We start from the raw sequence: 21,334 nt of genomic DNA, 5'->3' as shown, positions 1-21,334 counted from the left end.
CTGTTGGGAAAACGTGAAAAATATTTCCGATTGTAGCAATTAGTTACAATTGTCTTTAGACTCGCTTCGATAATTTTACTGATCAAGCAACTATCAACCTGTACGTGCCTTGTGCTTTGAACTCCTTCCGATTTTGAGGAGAGTTCCGCTATTGGTGCGAAAATAATCATCTATTTCAAATTTCTTAGCACGAAATACATAGACAAGTACACTTGAAGTTGTAGTATAACATTTAAAGTACTTGATGTATTCAATACTCTTGATCGTCTCGAACAGTAGTTTTGTCGCAAACAAAATTGAAAACTAGTTTCAGAAAGTTAGACAAAATAAAATTCAGCAAAGCAGTGAACTTCTTTCATATTTATTGAGATAATATTTTATACCAAGTACTTGACGTTTTAGTTAGGATTAAGTTTTTCTTCGTCGCAAGCAACCAAAAATAAAAAAGTACGTGACAAACTCTAAAAAGAGGTAAAGAAACTTTGTATAACGGTGTAATTACGTTATAGTTACATTATAACTAAGAACGCTTAAATTCAATTCAAACATTGTACTGTGCCAATTGTAAACTTTATGGACAATTATCGCTTTTATTATGCCATGCACAACACCATTGAAGTTTTCGTAGCTACTATAAAAAGAAAATTCATTAGCCCTTCGTCTCGTCGTGGATTTAATTACATAATAAAGAAATACTTGGGGGCCTTTTTTAAGCTAGCGCTTTCTTTAGTATAAACGCTTTTAAAACCCAATTTATGGACAAATTCATTGCCTTTTTTATCTTTGAGGAAACTTGTTTTAATTCAGATACGCCTTACGATGCCGTAGTACTTGTATTTTCTTCGACTCGGTGTTGTAATATTAACTATTTCCGACTATAAAAAAGAAACAATTCCAAACACGTTTTTCTTTGTTCGCGTTATTACTGAGAAGTAGATTTGTTTCAACGCGTGTATTATCTAAAGTAATATAAGGGTTGCTGTACCTGTTCGTAATAACTGAGCCGACAACATACCATGCATTTGTGTTCATTAACAGAATAATAATGCAAATTATGAAACCCATTCCCCGTTACCAAGTTGTGTAAAAAAACGTATGTCGGTCCAAATTTAAAAGTTTATGACACAGTAAGTTTTAATTATCGAGTGAATTACTTCATCAAAAATTCTGACGTAGTACGGCAACTAAAAGAGAACAACCGCGTTTATTAAAATTTTTTAGGATAGGTTAGTGTTCCCGACTCTTCAATAAATATACAGGGTCCATTATGAAAGTAATGAGCATTTTCTGGTATTTTAAATAGAAATACAAAACCTATTTAGTATCTTGTATTTAAAATAAATTAGCATTTCTTATTTTGTATTTTAAATAGAAAATAAAAAGGGCATTCTACTTTACCCAGCTCTGGTTAACCATATATATTTTAATTGTTTGCGTAATGCTGATCATACTTGATGAATGATGATGTGTTTGATGTTAATATAATTTCCGTGTTAGCGACGAACGATAAGGATATATTTGACCTAGGTACTAATAACCTTTTTATACAGTTGCCATATTCCTTTCTCCCGTGACCTACCAGCTACCTGTGTTGTATATGAAGGTGCTCTGATCGACCCCAGAGCGTGAAACGTGTATCCTAATGTCTAATTGTAGAATTATGTTTAAACTGTGGGCCAAAATTGGCGACATCTCAAAAAGGCATTTAAAAAAGTATCTATGACAATTGGAAGTCTATGAGTCTATGACAAATCGGCACGTACCAAATAATAGCATTTCGATGCGTGACGTGGTTAAACATGGCAAGAGATTCGCGTTATAGAAAAGGCTAAGAACAGTTGATAGACTGTCATGTGTGGTCGGTATTAATAAAGTTTTAATGGTCGATATAGTTATATTTAAAGCTCCATTCATACCGCAAAGAAGGATCAATTTTCATACAATAGACCAAGATGGATATAGATCTGTTTCATTGAGAAATATCTCTCGAATCTATTCAAATGGAAAGCTTCAACAGAATGCTAACGTGTACAAATTCGAAGGCAGCAAATCCGGTTTAGTGAATAGGAATATTGGGAGCTGTTCATGTCCTCGCAATGTTAAAGGAAATATTAAATTTGATATGAATTTTTCTTGCGAATTTTCCTTACTAATTTTATACAGAAATATTCATCTTAGCAATATTCCTTATGTAGGTGTTTCCTAAAAACTATGGCATAAAATTTCCTGGCAGGTATATTTAGAAATAGAAAATATCATTACCTAAAAACAATTTCCTGGCACATTCTAGTTTGTTTTGTGCAGGATGGCGCCGTTAACATTCGGTATATAAACGTATTCACGGGAAAGGTAGATAAAAATCGAGCCGGTAATTAAAAGTTTGCGTCCGTGATTTGACGTAATTTATCAGGTCCAAATTTCAGCAGTACTAGTCGACCCCTTGAAATACAACTTTACAGTTAACAAACAAGTTTTGATGGTCTATTTCTCAAGCCGCATTCACATTTGCGGGTGGCTAGGATAACTATTGTAATGAAGCAATTACTATGCCGAGCCATAAACTTGCAAACAAGATCGCGTACCGATTCATTTCCTGTAAATGGGTTGACATAAAATGATAATATCTGAGAAGATGTTAGAAACTTCTGCTCTCATATTACCAATGTATAAAGCACGTCTCGTGTGATTCCTATATAACTTGCATTAAACAATACATCGGTAATAAAGGAAAATTACGGCGCAACTTAGTCGACGACGTTACTATTTTCATACTTATTCCAACTTTACAACATTACAAAGCACTAGGCAAAGTTCTGAATAGGCACAAAGAAAATACAAAGGTAACTCCTTTGATACCCTTTCACTCTACCCGTATTTTTTAACCTTTTATCTAAATTTTGTTTTTGTATTTCGATGTTAAAACGAACGCAACGTTTTTAATTGTTATCGATCTTATAATAATACTCATTCCAACACCGTTTTCAAATTAGAGGAAAATTCGCTGCTCTCATTTGATACTGGATTTCATTTGCGATTTGCTTTCAAATTAGGTGTTATGTTTTGGTATACAGAATATGCCAAGAATCCCTTTCTACTTGATTAAAAGCGAAAAATGGAATACTCATTCTAAAACACTTGAAAAACGAGCTTTGAATAATAGTGAATACATTTTAATTTTTAATCAAAACGAACATCGGCCAGTTAAATTTGTAGTTATCAATTGGAGACTTTAAAAACATGAAAGATATAGACCACCAGGGTTAAAGAATAGTACAGTACACAAAGGAAACAAATGTATAAGTTTTTTGCGTGTAATGTTGGCTGCCTGCCGATCTGCCTACAGTCATCTATTCCATGCCGTGATAACTAAGTATTCTGATTCCATACATTTGATCCGTTTTTTTAAGTATACATAGCCCATGTGTATACATTTAAGAAAAGTTCCTTGTTTAAACGAGTTCCATCCGAAGTTTCTTGTTTGCTTTATGTGGACTTTAGTGTCAGCTAATAAGAATATATCAACTTGGCTTTTGTCCAACGAAGCTATTAGGGCAATTCCCAAGTGGTTATTAGCCAATAACCTGAAACTAAACTCCACTAAAACAGCGATATCTATACTCTGAGTAACATCCGTTCAGGCTCATCCGTGAAAATTGTACTCGGTGCAAAAATTTTAGGTTTGATAGCGGTCTTAATTATAGGTACTACGAAGTTGTAGTGAGCAGAATCAGTTGGTCAACATTTTACATTTTAGATAGTTATGTAAAATAGTATATTACGAGAGAAGTGTATATTCAAGTCTTTAAAGCACGGGGATTTTAATGGCACGATGTGTAGCGCAGGGACTATAAACGTTGCACGGTCTTCAATTTTTTTTGAACGGAGTTTAACTATTACGGTTGGATAAATAGTATAGTATAGTATAGTATAGTATAGTATAGTATAGTATAGTATAGGTATGTAAATAACAAACAATCAAATAGCGCAATAGTGGGGGTTTACAGTATAGTTGAATTCCGTAGTTCTAATTTAATAAGCGTGTACCTGAAACCAAAAAACATTTTTTTGGACAGTAAGAGTTTATTTAAAAATAGAGGCTGATTAGCAAAAAAATAATGAACATGTGCGGTTTTAAGGGTTTATTCAAAACGATATGATTGTGGCGGGCTCTGTGACGTAATAAGCCTGACCAATCAGCTCCTAGAACCATTCAAATGACAACGAATTGGCAATATTGCAGGAGATGTCATTTGTAACTTGCGTCACCTGTCAAAGGCACTTGCCACTTGTCGTTCTCTTACGCGTTAGATGCAGTTAAACGTCAAATCCGACAAACGTCAGATCCTCGCACAAGGTTGCCGGCTCACTTCTACGTGATTGGTTGTAGGTTTGTGACGTATTTAGACTGAAGCGTTTCAAATTCGGACAATTCTTCAATAATTTATTTTGGGTTTATTTTACTCGCAAATAAAAATTGAGGACACACTGGTCTTTTTATTTTTAATGTACTTTGTAGATCAGAAATAAAAAATGAAGCCGTTTTTTCTCCGATAAAGAATGTTTTCAATGTGCTCGTTATTGCGTTCGAAGTAGCATTTATAACAACATTGCCAAGAATGTTGTAGGTAATAATAGCCTGCATTCTTCGGAGAAAGGTTGACATTTTTCCAGGGCGTTCATTAATAGCTGCCGATGGGTTTTCGGCTTGTTTCAGCATTAGCCACACATGAGCATCAAGAATTGTTAAATTAAGTGAATGAGAAGTAAGAAAAGTATGTGTTACTGGAAATTATTTAGTATTCACAATTTTCGAGAATCAGTCTTAAGGGCAGTCTCGTGGAGTGGATGTTACCGCAAATACAGGAACTGGCCATCAACTTTGTTATTTTAAATAGGGATCCCCTATTTTTCTAGATTTTCGGATTCTACGTCGAATTTGGAGTACAACGATACCCCATAGTTGACTCTTTTGGCTCTAAGGGCTTCGTCGATGTTCAATCAACAATTGAATTTGTAGGGGTAATTTTAAAAATGTATTATTAGAAAACGGTAAGAGATATTGCAAAACAGTTTTGAATGCTTTATTAAGAAAGGATCGAATTTTTTAGGATATGGGAACGGTCTAAAAAAGTGAGACTACGTCACTTTTTCAAGGCTCTCCACTTTTAAATTCTTAAATAACCGTAACTCCAATTTTTCAAATGGCACCCACATTTTTTTTCTTCACTGTTGTTTTCCTTTTTCCGAGACTAATTTGATACAAAATGTCAAACGCTGCATCAAACGGTTTCCGAGATATGCCATGTTTTAGTTACTTCTTGTAGCAAATCGTTACACGATCGCTAAGATGAAGTTTCTCTACGACAACATTGTCGTTTAAATCCAAGATAACGACTTGTCTATCGATTGAAAAATCCATTAAGATGGATGTGGCAATCGTCCGAAATCCACGCATTTGTTTTTTCATTATTTTTTATAAATCATTGTGAAAACTGAAGCACAGTATACCTACTACTATTGCATTACTGTCTTATACTTCAAGCATTGTCCATATTTTCAATGTCCAATCTGTATTTTATGGTCAAAACCAAATTCTCCACCCAACCCACATCAGACTTTTGAGTAAAATCAGGGATTTCTCGCCTTTCACGGTTTATCTATTTTATTTCTGAGAAATATGCCTCACATATTTTGATCGACTGCTTAGTACCAAAAATAAAAATAAAGTTAGCAATAGCACCGACTTCATTTGAAAACGCTACATGTTTCAGAAACTCCATCTGACAAGATAGAGAAAATAAGTATGACAACGAATGATTTTTTCTAAAGCGATAAATGGAAAGGCACGCAAAGAAATTCAAAAATGTCGAATTTTTATGTAAACCTTCCTAGGTGGAAAAATAAAATAAGATCTTTTATTGCAATATAACTTATGAGTATAGGTAATTTTTTGGTGCAAAAAGGTGAAACGAAGCTACAAAACAAACCACCACGTGTTAACCAGAACTTGTAATGTGAGGAGCTCTCGTGTAATTCACTAAAGCATTGCACCCTTAATTACCGTAGGGTATAGAGTTAACTTCTTTGGCACAAAAAATCCGCTAAGTCGTGATGGAATTCGTATATCCGCATTCAAACAATTAATTTTGGTATATAGGACTATAGGTGTAAGCAAAGTACAAACAGTTGAAGTCATTCAAAAATGAAAGAGTGGTGGTGAAACTTCACGGCTGTGAAAACCATGGCGCCGTGTACTTTCAATCACAGAACAATTACATCCAAGTACATGTGTTTATACTTATTGTAAACAAAAACACACCAAAGCTTTAATAAAACAAACGCGTCTCAACGGTAAAGCTGTCATCATCAGTCAACAAAAACAACCCAGTTGTTCGCTTCGGTAATAAACGACACGCTCTTTTTATGATAACTTAAATAAATATACTTTATCGATCCCTTTTGGCGGATGATGGAATTATCACCCCTGCTGCTCATCGAACGGTAGGTACACTTCACAAAAATAGTAATGACATACGTTACAGTAAATTTAAGGAATGTAATTGCAGTATTAAAAAATCAATCGATCACAATGTCCTTCGGTAGTCTTTATTTTTGGAATCTCAGTGATAGTGTGATGATAGGAACATCTGAGAGCGTTCAGTTTACAAAAGCACCTATATAAAATGGATTTACTGCCGTGCGATAATACAATGGGTTAAATCAAGTAATTTTTATATAAAATGCTCCTTTGTGTCGCGTACATTACATACCCCTAGAGCTAAGTTAATGTATTTAGCCACCGTTGTAAGTTAAATTGGAAAAGTTAGTAAATGTTTAGGTATCCAATAACCATTCGCTTTTACAATAATTGGAAATTCTGTCCAATTTTGTGCTTATACAAACAAAAGGAGCACGTGAGGTGTAAAAAGGCCTTTTTTTGTCAGAAAGCTACAACGCGTTTTAACAACTACCTATCTTTTGAACGTTCGGTAACGTGCCGGAAATCCAGTAAATTGCATTTAGGAATTACAGTCTGGAATATTGCTAATGAAAGTTTTTTTAGTACCGCTGTTAGTAACTGAAATAATATAGAGCCTTTTCGCAATCTCTACGTCTATTTGAACAGCCACTATAAAAGGGAATGTCGCTAACAAACGTCAAATGAAAACAAAGGCGGGGCCAGTTTTACAGCCAGTCGGGTGGTGTATAAAGTTTTTCGGATAGGGCTGTGTTCTCAGCTTGTCGCTAATTCCATTTTCATGGAGCGGTCAGATGTGCAAATACACTTGATGCACCTGGGTAATATAATGCAACTTCGCAAATACCTCTAATTTCTGATAAATGAACTTCGAGCCTATATGGATGATCCACTTCAAACCAAACGTTAATTCATTTAAAAATCATTCCTTTCGGTGGTTCCTGTAGATAAAGACAGCAGTAGCTTCTCTTGGGTAAGTTTGTGACAGATCATTTTTTATTCCTTTTCTAAAAGTTTCTCTTGCCTAACGAACTCTATACCAATTTATACCTTTCCAAGCTGTACCTTTAAAAGTATTGTCAAAGAGAATTTCGTTTCAGTGACGCAAAATACATTATCATGGCCAAGCGCGGCCTAAGGCGTTTGTAACTTGGTGGCACTTAATTTTCCTTTACAAAATCGCTTATAAATTATAGTCATGCTACAGGTTCTCTTAATAGCGAGTAAATTCTTTTTTTCATCAAATGATTATAGAATGCTTTAGCAAACTAGCGACAGAAACGGATGATTTCTCTATAATGAAAGATTCCTTTGCTTTGGTTTGAATGTGGCAGGAGAATGAATGAAAATACTACTAGCAATTGACTCACACGACTTCACTTAAAAACTTTATATACGACATTTTTAGATCAAAAGGTAAAATGTGAACATTTACTTAAAACTTTGTACCACATTCAATTCAATTTACTTTAAACTTTTAATGTAGATCACCCGACTGCATGAAAAGTTTGCTGCTCTCTGAGCAATAAGTTGTCTACTCCTACATATATCTAATATAGTTACGTACCTAGTAGTAAGCCTTATTAAAAAAACTAGATACAATCGAAAATGTATCTAACTGCATATGACCAAAGAATAATTAACATTACTCTTTGATGTAGCGTGGCTAAACCGTCACTAATCTCTTTTCGGCAGTGTAGATATAGCTGTTGGAAATTCGTTTTCTCAAATGTAATAGAATTATGGTTTTTAATATTAACACTTCAAGTTAGTGTTTTAATTCGGAAAAATAAACTGTAAAGACATTGTGGTTTGTATTTCGTAAGTATTAAGTAAATCTATTTATGGTAATAATTATAATAAGAACCGTTATTTAAAATCGGCTATGTTGTGCCGCGTATTTATGTAAAACATTATAGCCTTTAGTATTATTGGGTTGTTATAAGGTATAGTAGCGCATGCAACATTTACTGGTTGATAAGTAATGGGGAGGGGGTTCTTTATACATAAACATTTAAAGGCCACCTGGCAAGCATTCTAAATCTACACTACTAATGATTGACCCGTATAGGGTGTGCGCCAGATAGGCACAAAACCCTACCAAAATGAAACAAAATAAAACAAAAATGAATGACCATACGAATTTGCAAAGTTCTGGTACTAGGGGATCTGACTTTTTGTCAGAATAATCATCGATAGCTGTCATACAATCATTTAATTTCAACTATAAAGTAACCAATTGTGTATCTTAGTAATATCAATGCGATTATATTGTACTATATCAAAGTGCAAAGTAATAATCAGAATAGCTGTTCCTGTAAGACCTTGTTTCAAGTGAACCCATACAGTAACGGAATTAGCTTTGGAACATAATCGATAAATGCAATAAAAAATATTTAACAAGTAATAAAAATAAAATCAATAGGTCCACCAGCAGAATACCCGCTACAATAAATACATGCAATAATACATCAAGGACATAAAGATTAAAGATGCACAAATAATGTACCTACGCTTAAATTAATGTTGAATGACCAACGCATATATACGGTCATTAACGACCAATGCACATTTTACATAAAGAATAGAAATACGGTCAATAACAACGAAGGAAAATTTTGCATAAATAATGTTACCACATTTATGATTATTAAAAGGGAGACTCAAACTTCGGCAACTCAAGTAGGTAATATACAGGGTGTCCCTAAAAGGTCTGTACAACGCGCTACCAGGGGTTCTTGGTATCAAAATAGGACGATTTAACCCTACTTACCTCTATCCAAAAGTGCTTCGTTAAGGCGCTATCTACCGCCAAAGATTCAAAAAACAAATCGTTATTTTTATTTTATCGGAAAATGGTTTTGCCGATTAAAATGAAAGTCGGGATGTGAATGTCTAATGTAAAAAGGGTCTTTGTGATATCATCGTTTTGATTGTAGTTGCTATGTAGGTGGTAAAATACTGACCATCCACATCTGAAGAGGTCTAAAACTTTTTAACTACTATTTTGACGGTTCTGAATTTTTAGACACTGATAGACAGTTTACTTGCAAGCATTTTTTGTCTCTTGATGAATATCGCTATCTGTGATGGTTTACGAAAAAAAAAAAATTTAGGCATGATGAATGGCATGCACCATACATGCGATTGTTCCTCAAAAACCATAAGTGCAAGCAAGAAGTAGGCTATGAAACCGTAGTGCAAGCAAGTAATGTAGAATAAACGAACACAACAGAGTAAGTCAATGTAATGTATTAATTTAAACGTACTAAATGTTCAAAGTGACCACCATTTTCACGCATACAAAGCATTATACGGCGTAATAAATTAAACTGTGCCCTTTGCAACATTGGTACGTTATTTTTTAAAGTTTTAAGTCTTCAAGCAAAACGTAAATTGTTAAAGTTTAAGAAACAACAAACAAACGTTACGCCACTCTAAGGTTTAACAGCCATCTTCTGATTTTTTGAGGAACAATCGCATGTATGGTGCATGCCATTCATCATGCCTAAATTTATTTTTTTTTCGTAAACCATCACCGATAGCGATATTCATCAAGAGACAAAAAATGCTTGCAAGTAAACTGTCTATCAGTGTCTAAAAATTCAGAACCGTCAAAATAGTAGTTAAAAAGTTTTAGACCTCTTCAGATGTGGATGGTCAGTATTTTACCACCTACATAGCAACTACAATCAAAACGATGATATCACAAAGACCCTTTTTACATTAGACATTCACATCCCGAATTTCATTTTAATCGGCAAAACCATTTTCCGATAAAATAAAAATAACGATTTGTTTTTTGAATCTTTGGCGGTAGATAGCGCCTTACCGAAGCACTTTTGGATAGAGGTAAGTTGGGTTAAATCGTCCTATTTTGATACCAAGAACACCTGGTAGCGCGTTGTACAGACCTTTTAGGGACACCCTGTATAATCGTAGTTGCAACAAATCTCCTACGAAGAGCCCATTATCATCAATTTCTTCCGTTTCATCAGACATTCGAACAACAGCAGTTGCCATCAAAGCGCCATAAATGATTAGTCATCGACTCGGAAGGCGGATGTGACTCCATCCATTGCACCCGCTCTGTAGAGAATCGACGCGACTTGGAAAACGACGCACCAATACTTTGTAATTAGTGTGTGATTTTTTAGACGATGACAGTTTTGGTTGTATGTTTCGTTTTAAATAAATAATTTTTAACAGTCGTCTGTGAGTCGTATGAGGTTCCATCGACTGTTATAGATGTGATTTGTTCGTGAATATTCGGGAGTATTTTAGAATGTTCTATAAGGATTGTTTGCTATATAAGTAAATTGAATTGTGTTTAATGGCAGTCCCAACATCGACGCTGAGGTGATAAATAGTTTGCGCACATTGTCAAATGGTGTCCAAGTGAGTGATAAATAATAACTAACTGTTATAAATTAATTGCTAATTAATTGTAAATAAATAAATCACGTAATTATATTCATGTTACAGTACACATAAAAGTCGCGGGTCTGTCCTATCTACGAGTAGTCAGATGCTATCAAGCAACACGCGCCAGGAACACTTTGCAGTGGAAAACCTTAAAAAAAGAGAACACTGGGAAAGTACAAGCATCCCACAACAACCTATAATGAATTTAAAAGTGTTTCTAAAATATTTATACTATACGCATCTACACTGTTTACCCTATCGCTAGAATATCTTATAAAAGTGTACTTTAGAAAGTTTGAGGTTTATTTTAGATCAGTTTGTGAAGAGTGCTAAAAGAAAAAGGCGAAAAAGGTCTTTGCAATCATTCAAAAAGACATTTTGAAGTGTAAACAGCGAGTTCAATTTCTCCGAATTTAATTCTAAAAGATAATGGGTTTGCAATTACAATAAAACGAAACATTAGCCTTTATTGGTAACATTGTAGCAGCATCGAACGGGGGACTCTCCATTAATAATAACCGAGATAAATGGAATAGACGATGTTGCTAAAAGCGCATCATATGGTACTGTTTTTAATAAAGCACGTTATCCATTTGCAGAACGCTGTACAAATGACACTAATAATTTCTTGAATGTGGAGGGTAAATGAATTTACCGAGTACACTGTTAATCTCATACACGTACAAGCGTAGAACGTTCGTAAAGACTCATTTATTTTTGAACAAGACACTAAATAAATAAATTTAACGCTAGTGAACTTGGCAGTCGATCCCAGGAGATTCTTGTTTGTTCTACGTACTTTAATTAGTTTCATCCCTATTATTTATGAGAGCATTACAGCGTTAATAATTGTGTTATAGATGGGAAGGTAAAGTTTCAGAATAATAAAAGGTGTTAAGTATACAATATTGTTAGTAACTAAATACATTCTAAAATTCCATCAAGATTCGTTACACGGTATAAATATCCGAAACATGTTTCGTTCTTTTGTCTTTCTAATTTAAACAGTAACCCCTTTTAGATTAACTTTCAGTTAATTAAATGCGGCCATGAGGATCTCCGCGTAAAAACCGCGAACAATAAAGCATTTACTTTGTTACAGTAAATTGTGCATTAAATATTTTTGACAAAGATTAGAATAACGTCTCACTGCCACTGCCTTAGTTTCTTTAATTTTAAGAAAATAATATGAATATCACCAAAAAGGGGTTTTTATATCATCTTTAAAATAACGACATCAACGTAATTTTCCTTTGAAGAATAAAATATAATTCCGAGCCAGCGAACGCCCGTGTAAAAGAGAGCGGGTGAAATGACAAAACAATGTAAATGTGACGTTGCATTTAAATTTATGAACGTCAAGTCATTTATGTAAACGAACATGACGTTTAATTATCTAGAAAATGAGACTCGAAATGATGTTTAATCTGTAAGAATTTCCAACAGCGGAAAAGATGGATCGTAATCAAGAGGTATTCTAAAAGATGAATTTCTTTATTCATTGCGGTAATGGTGTATGTGAGCGCATTGTCGATTTCAGGCACTAATTGCACTTCTGTCTGTAATGCTGGGTATAAGGCGTATTGATCAATACCGAACGATTATTATCTAATGCTCGATTCATGCTTGGCCGCACAATACAGAATACTAAGTACAGTTGTCCATGCCTTAGGGAGATTGCATTTTATAAAATCTCGGCTAATCGGTACAAAACCGTATTTTTTGTAGTACCGTACTGAAATGAAAATAGGATAATATGTGGTTTTCATTTCCAGATACTGAATTTTGTATTTTAATATCATATTCAGTTACTGTAACTTGAAGCGGTTTTGAACGGAAATTACACTGAATTCCGTTCCAGAAACTTTGTTTCAAACTGAATTGTTATAACTAGATGCATGATTTTATTTTCGAAGCAGCGTTTATTTCAATTGAAGGTGTTATGCTGCACCAAGAAATTGCAATTTGATTAAACGTAATTTATTTTCAAGAGTTCTGCAAATAACTATACCTACGTACGCGAAATACAGATCCTTGGGAGTTAACATAAATGTCAAAAATGAAAATAATTTACTTTATGTTCGACTCGATCATAATACGCTGAGTTATGACACTGTTTAGCGTCCATAATCTGCTACTTTATTGGACTAGTCCATAATGATAAAGTAATTTGGACTCCTGTCACTGTCAATTTCTTTGGAAAATGCATTTTAAAATAACGATCTGTTTTAAAGAAGAAGTACACGGAACAGAATGTTATAATTTTAAAAACACATAGCTATTATACATTTCAATAATTATACTAAATTAATTGTAATAACACAGTTGTTATTGTTAGTAATGTTAATTCCCGATGTACCCTTTTGATGCAATATTTCTGTGGTCTCTATGGCTTTTAAATTTATAAACGAAGAATTTGCCATAACGATTTCCGTTCCCAAAATTTTGCTGGCAACACTAATTTTAGAATTGTCAGATTGGTCAATATAGCCTTCCGCAATAGTTGATGAACGCCATCCTCCATGGCGCTTTATATCCTCCAGTCGTGCTCCAGCATTTGCCAGAATATTGGCCGATGTACGACGAAAGCAATGACTCGTGTACGCTGATGGATTTTCTAACTTTAAAAATTTGGCCACAATACTTGGTACACTTGCAATTTTGTGTACCCCTATTGGTTGCACCGTGCATTTCTCTTTCGCGTAGTTCACGAAAAACCTGCGATGAGGTGTCTTTGGAGAACGAAGTGCCATGTATTTTCGAATTAAGTCATGACAATCATGAAAGATCGATCCGTCTTTGTTTTCGTTTCCACAAGTTTGACTATAAAGTGAGCTTTATGATCTTCAATATTCGTGGTCTCCAATGAAACTAATTCCTGTCGCCTGCATCCGCCAGCTACTCCGAATATAAGAACTATCTAAAAATAGTAAATTATTATTCAGGGCATACCCTTAACAGACATGTAGGTACCTTTTTAACAAATGTTCTTTATTACTAGCTTTCAGCAAAAACGTATTCACATTTTCTCTGTCCAATGTCAAAGACTTCTTAGCTTTATGACCTTCTCCTTTTCTTTTAAGGTAAGGAATTAGGCTGGGAAATTTGCTTATATCCACTCCCTCATTTAAATTAATTGTCGATCGTAACATCGAGTACTTACTCCATAAAGAAGAACTTTTATAGGAGACCAACTCACTATTAAAGTACGCCAATATACAGTCTTCCGTGGTGCAATTGATTTTCTTCCCCCAGTACCACCTTCTGTATTCCCTGTATGCCGCCTCGTATACAGTTTTTGATTTGCTTGGTAAAAGCATCTCTCTGGCATTGCAGGCTAATTGTTGTATACTGTTGGACCCATCAATTTCTTCTGGATTCATAATTAGGGCACAGAGAATTAGTTAATACCCAACAAAATTGACACTACACATCAACAGATTTTTTCCAAACAACACGTATCTATGACAACACAAAATGCACACTATGTTATTTCTGGTTATTAAATAATGAAATCTATACCAAATTTCAGCAAATTTTCAATACATACATGAACTACATTTTCCGAGTCGAACATAAAGCTAAGTATGTTACTCGTACATAATCAGACTTTATTATCTCGTCTTTTTTATTGGCCTCGCGCGCAAGCGCGCTCTGCCAATAAATTCGACTCGTCCAATAAAGTCATAGATTATGTACTTGTAACATAAATAGCTATTACGTTGTGATGTTTAGATTAAGTAAAACTGAGTTTCTCAAACTCGCAAATAATTTATTGAAAATACAATAAACAAAAGAATAGTGGTTCTTTACAAACATAGATACCCATAATGTATAATGAGAATTACTTCCCGTTCACTCACGCATGCACACATTTAAATTACAAAAAAAACAATACCTAGGTACACAAAGTAGCCCAAAATGTGGGACTATCGGTGGGTATTACATAAACAAATATAAAATGGCAAGACGCCTATAAAACACAACTTTTAATAACTTTTCTGGGTATACTTAATATCTCGCATGACCGCTGGTTTTCGCAAAGGTTACCTGCAGTTCGACCGTCTCCTAGCCGATAATGATGATAAGAAACAATTTGCTTTCCGAAACTTTGATTGTCCTTGGGTGGCCGGCAGGTGATAAGACAGCTGGACGGAGAGTTGATTTGCTCTCTCGTTGTTTCACAATAAAAAACGGGACTCGGTGGGCCAACCTGCGGTAATTCCCGTGACTGGACCGACCCTGACTGGGCGATTATGCTTTAGCTACTTGTTCTTCTTTTTTATTCGTAACCCGAGTAATGGGAAATGGAACTTCCTTTTTCAATCCACCCTGGATAAGATTAGGTGGGTATTTACCAATTTTCAAACTAAAGGCAATAATTATAACTGTACCCAACGGCCTAAAAGATTAAACACACAATTACCCTAAGTTTATTGAACGAACCCCACTTACCGAATATCGACACGAACACCCAAAAATCACCCTGAAGAAACAAACTAACAAAGGCAATTTTTTTTAACAAATGTGGGTAAAGAATCAGCTTACAGCGTTCGGTTAAACCACATTCAATCTAATGCCGAACTTCACGTGGAAAACCGCTTTGCTTATCGTACATGTACATGCAAGGGCAACCACTTGCCTTGATTTCACAAATTTTTAAAACAAATTACGCGGGAACAATTTAAAATCACTACGAAACGCTACAACGTTTCATGGACAATTCAAAGATTTTTCTCACCAATACCTCGCAGAAGTTGAATTTTGAAAACCAACGGTCAGCGAGAAGAGAAAAAACGTACCAACACATTTGCCGCCGCGTTGGCAGAATACGAATTCACGTGAACTGGAACCGATGTGTTAATTTTATTTGCTGTGTGCACAATGCTGCCAGGGTATAAAAAAAAGTTGGCGAAATTTACCCAAATTTAAATGAACCTCAGAACAGTCCAGTAGTGGAATTGTTGGCAGTTGGCAGCTACATCATTTCCACATTCACATTTGATAACTAAATTTCGCGAATCAGCTTTTTTTATAACCATGCAGCATTGTGCACAAATAAATCGGTCCCAGTTTACGTGAATTCGTATACCTACTAGAGCTGAGCGATAAATGAAATTGTTATCGATTTATCGATAAGTCTGTTCAGTCTGATAATTATCGATTAATCATTAATTGATAACTGTCGATAATTATCGATAACTTTAATCACTTATCGTTAACTTTCGATAATAATCGACAATTATCGATAAATCGTAACGCTAATTTTCGATAATGATCGATAACGTTTGATAATTATCGATAACTTTTTATAATTATCGATAACTTTTGAAAATAATTAATAATGATTGTTAGCTGCTGATAATAATCGATTATTATTGCCACGAAAATTGTCTATCTCTGATATTTATCGATTAATAGATAAATAGCGGAAATTATCAAGAGAAAACTATCGATACTTTTTCATAAATCTCATCGATATATATTCTCAATCGATATATTACATCATCCATGCGTACACTCGCTAACACTTTTGTTTTTTTGGTATTGGTATTGCGAGAGATAATTTAAATAAAACAGGATCTTTTGATGCTCAAGTTTTCTGAAATCAAAGGTGATCAAGTGGACGATAATCCTCAAAAATGAGTACAGCAGTAGGTTGTGAATTGTGATCATATGGCAACTCAACAATGCTCTTACATCGCTTTTGTTGGAAGTAAACTGGTATACCTAAACATTGAAAAGTTTATGTCGTTAAAAATTCTCTCGATAATTATCTATCTTAATAGTTTATAGTTGTGAGATTAATCGATAGATTATCGGTAATTATAGGTTTATCGACCAATCCTTTAACATTTTCGATAAATTACACCGGTCTACAGCATTTTTGCGCATGGGACATATATACCTTATTTTTATTGCTTCTATAGCCACAAATAAGAATTAGAACAAAAAATGGTTATGTATTTGTTTTTGTGTGAAAAAAATGCAAAAAACCAAAAAATAAAAATACCTATAGTCTATAGAATCCTACTTACATAGGCATGATTTATTAAATGGTAACGTTTCTACATTTATAATTTGTTTATCTTAGAGTCTAAATGTGGCCTTGGGAAGGTGCCTAAGTTCCATTGTCTCGAGAAAGTGTTGTCCTTATTCCGAATAAGCTCCCATATTATCCTTAAATTGATCTAAATGAGAATGTAACCTGTGCATCTTTACTCTTTAGAGACATTCTATACCCCATGATACAAAACCAAATCCTGTCAGCTCGTCATAATTTTCAGCTCTATGGTTTCCCAGGAAACACTGAACGGGAAACCATGGACTATTGCCTTAAAACTGTTCCAGGATTTTTTTTTCCTCTTTGCTAAGTAACCGCGGAAAAATATCACCCTCCATTTTTCTTTTTTTTTTTAGGGAAAACAAAGATTCCAGCTTTAATTTTCGCCCCTGAAAGCTTTTAATCAAATCGCTGTCACTTTTGTAAAAGCAAATATTTTCGATGTCTTAATCGCACTTTTTATTTATTTTTGCTTATTATAGTCAGAATATATATTGTGTAAATCCCATGCGCAAAAAAATTCTTTTTTTGTTGACCGGTCGACCATTTTTTTAAAATTTATCGATTGACTATCTATTAATCGATAATTATCGATAAGTTATCGATTAACCATTGAGAACAAATTTCAAACGTCAGAATTTAAAAGAAAAGAGGTTAACGACCTTTTTATTTTGTATCAAAATTGCCAGGTGTGACGTGTGATCCTAGATCAGGGGTCGGCAACCTGCGGCTCTTTTGATACCTATAAAGTTGCGGCTCTCCGTATTTATCTAAAGAAATTAGTTCATTTGTTCGAAATTCGCCTTGTTAATTAATCTTATTTTGTATCAAAAGTATAAGTACTTGCAGCAAATAATTATCTAATTTTTGACACTTGTTTACTTTCTGGTATTCTTTTGTTTTTTTTATTATAGCCAGCCTACTCCGATGTATAAACACGTAATTAATTAATGAGTAGGTACTTTTGTGAAAAATATTGAATAACCTAAACACTGCGGAGTTTAAGCACAGGGCACCCCTTATAAACATTTAAGAGAAGACAAAAGCGAATAGCGAAATAAAATAGTGGTAGTTCCATTTGAAAAAGAATAGTTATAGCACTTTGAACAAACAGCATTGAATCAACCAAATATTCAGGATGTTCTATTTAAAAAGATCAGTTATTAATTGACATCGTAAAAATGGAACACCCTGTACATTCAAAAATAATTTCTGTAGATCCGCAACCACCAATATTTTTACCAGGTATCTATCAGCTATGTAGGAAAAACCGACGGACTGTTGCAAGACTCTGTATATAACCAAAAACTATAATATTGAATCAAAAATTATTTGTGACTCTTTAAGAACTGGGAAATTTTGTAAATTGTAATTTTTGGCTCTTCCGTTTCAATAGGTTACCGACCCCTGTCCTAGGTAGTTTAACCGGTGGCAACGGTTTAACCGACACACACAAAAATTAAGAATAGATAGGTAGGTACATTTAACTTCTGTTACAGTGATCAAGGATGCCTGCGTATTTTTTGCTTTCCTGTTCAAATGTAATTCAATCTTCCTTAAGGAATGTTAAGTAGGTCACGATTCATGAAAGGAAGAATGTGTATCTTACGTCATTCAACATCCTGTGTGCCACATAAATGCCTTATAAGTACGTTTCTTGGGTATCTAGAATTCTGTATACAACAGTTACAAATCGAGATAGTGGGTTCATTACAGATTCCTGTATAATAAATAACAAAGGTAAAAAACTGACATTATTATTCATCTTTCTCGATGGTAGAGACATCTACGTCTTGTAATTTAAACTATTGAAAACAGTCACATATCCTGCCATTTAACCCGCGCTTCTGATAGTTATAAATTCAATGGCCCTGTATAAACAGGTTTGCGTCATTTCAATTTATGAACATTACTAGGGATTCTGGAAAGGTTTGTAGTAGTCTTAGGTGCTTCAATTTTTTTAACTCATCGTATCCATAAAATTGTCCACCTTTCAGTTACATCACAGCATAAAGAACAAAATAGTGGGATGACCTTATGGATATAAAGAAAAATGATTTGGGATTTGGATTTCGGATTTCATAGTCCTACTTTGTAGGAAGGCACCTTGGAACAAGGGTTACATTTCAGAGTGGGCAACACTTGCAAGTTTTATTAAAATTTTCTGTTGACGTACGAGTATGCAACCTTGGGTTCTACCTCCTGACAACAAGCGGCCATTTTCTGGAAGGTCACCGGGTCATAAGCGAGATTTGATGTCAAATCAAAAATGCGCGGTAAAATATATTGGTCGCCGGAAGCTCAAAGCTTAATTATCCGTCTCTATGTGAATGAAACAGTTCGAATTCACATTCTAAAAACTTTTATAGGGGCTACTGTATTAACAACATTCTGGAAAAGGTATCTTATACATGCGGGCCATAATTTTATTTACAGAAGAGACCCCACATAAGTTCTTATTCTACTTTAAAAACATGTAATATTTATTTTGACTATCTGCAAAATTGAATTTATTACAAAAAAAACTTGCCTACATAGGAGGGAATTAAAGTCATAAATATCTACATCGTTGTTTTATATAAGACCTAAAAAAGTTTAGTAACATACCTCTCGGTCGACAGTAAAAGCGCATAATCAAATTGTATAGTTATAGGGCGGTGAAGCCAGTGGTTAGAATGTGTAGACGGAATTCTTAACTCTTTGTCAAAATAAACTATGCAATACATTACTAAAGACATAAATGTGGTTAATAACTTAAATGAAGCAAGCCTATATTTTTTAGATATTAAATACCGTCTGAAATCTACATTATATCTGAGGCGGCATTTTGAACATATACTCAGCTTATTCATATTTAATTAAGCTGTATAATGTGTTAAATAATTCCATAGAGGAAATGAAATGTAAGTTTCCGAAACCAACCAAAATTTTATCTCCAAATCGTTAGAAATCATAAAAAGCGCCGCCCAGGTGAAGCAGTTTAAATATATATTGTTAATATCTCACTGATAAATTAACTCCTAATTGCTTTAAAAAAATTTCAGTGTCATTAATTTGACAAGAACCATAGAAATATTTTCACTATTAAACACAGAATTAAAATAAAATAGCTATTAACAATAAAAGTGCACTAAAAAAACATGTTTTACAATCGCTCTGTCTACAATATGAATTACTATGATTTTCTGTCACACTTGTCTTGCAATGGCTAGTATAATATTCCGTACAGTTCACTATTCAATCTCTTGTCAATCTGTCTGGAGTAAGATATTTCAGAAATTTATCTCTTGATATGAAATGCGCGCCACAACAAAGGAGTTCGTCCTCGAGTATGAATATCACTAATCGAGTATGTTAAACAAAGGAGATAGGCATTTTCAATTTTAGTACACTTTGTTAGAAACCCTTTATATTGTGGTAACGTCTCAATTTACTGGGTGCGGGTTTCTTATCTTTCAGTTCAGCTTCTGCGAAAAACTGAAAATCTTTGTTTCCACACTACTTATTTCTAATTTTTCTGATCAATCTTAGCCTTTAATGCTACAAAGTGTCAGTTAGGAGGGAAACTGACTACATGATTCTTCGTACATTTGATTCTGTTTAATGTTATACAAGTTTAAATACTGTACCAACCACATAATTTTAGTCATTAGCAAAATCACTGCAAAAACGTAAAACCGCACGGTAATACAAAACGTCTTTCAACTTTCAAAGTTTGAACATCACATATTTTGAATTTAATAGAAAGTTTATGTCTAAGGTTGCGTTTATAGGTAAGCAAGCCCACATTTTCAAATCCGATCTATGATGTGAGAATTTAGTTTAGATATTTATATTTACGAAGCGGAATTACTTAAGGCGATGACTTTCGCAATGCCCTCGAAGTTTACAATGTATTTCTTATGGCAATAATTCCCTGGCTGATTGTGATTAAAACCAAATTCATTCGTTAGTCACCATCGACACGGCCCTGGAATTATTGCCATACGAACTACATTGTAAATTTAGAGGCAAAAATGCAAGATTGATTCCCAAATCAAATACTAGTTTTTACTATCGCTGTTTTTGTATTTTTTTTCTTTATTGAATGACATCCCATTTTAATCCAATATAAGAAATAAAAAAAAATTTATGTGATTTCCTCGAAACTCACAAGTGATAAACATTTTATATTAGTACCACCAGAAAGCTGAAAAAAAAGTACTAAGGTTTATTAAAATCTATTTCTTGATATTTTTGAAAATAAAAAAAACGCCAGTGCATTTTCGAAAATGACATTTTTCGGTTGTTTGACCATAACTTCGTTATTTGTATAGTTACAAGCAACTAAGGAAAACATCTACATAAAATTCTGCAATTCTTTGATA

The 21,334-nt window shown here is 34.0% G+C and overlaps 1 protein-coding gene across 2 annotated transcripts in view; it reads left to right on the top strand.

Moving 5' to 3' along the window:
• Positions 1-21,334, top strand: part of LOC116166700 (protein O-mannosyl-transferase TMTC1-like) — a 435,955-nt gene that overhangs the window by 27,465 nt on the left and 387,156 nt on the right. The window lies entirely within an intron of this gene.

This window comes from Photinus pyralis, unplaced genomic scaffold (assembly GCF_008802855.1).
Source record: "Photinus pyralis isolate 1611_PpyrPB1 unplaced genomic scaffold, Ppyr1.3 Ppyr1.4_LG3b, whole genome shotgun sequence".
Classification (NCBI taxonomy): domain Eukaryota; kingdom Metazoa; phylum Arthropoda; class Insecta; order Coleoptera; family Lampyridae; genus Photinus; species Photinus pyralis.
Note: the sequence above shows the minus strand (reverse complement) of the source record. Positions and strands in the feature narration are given on the sequence as shown.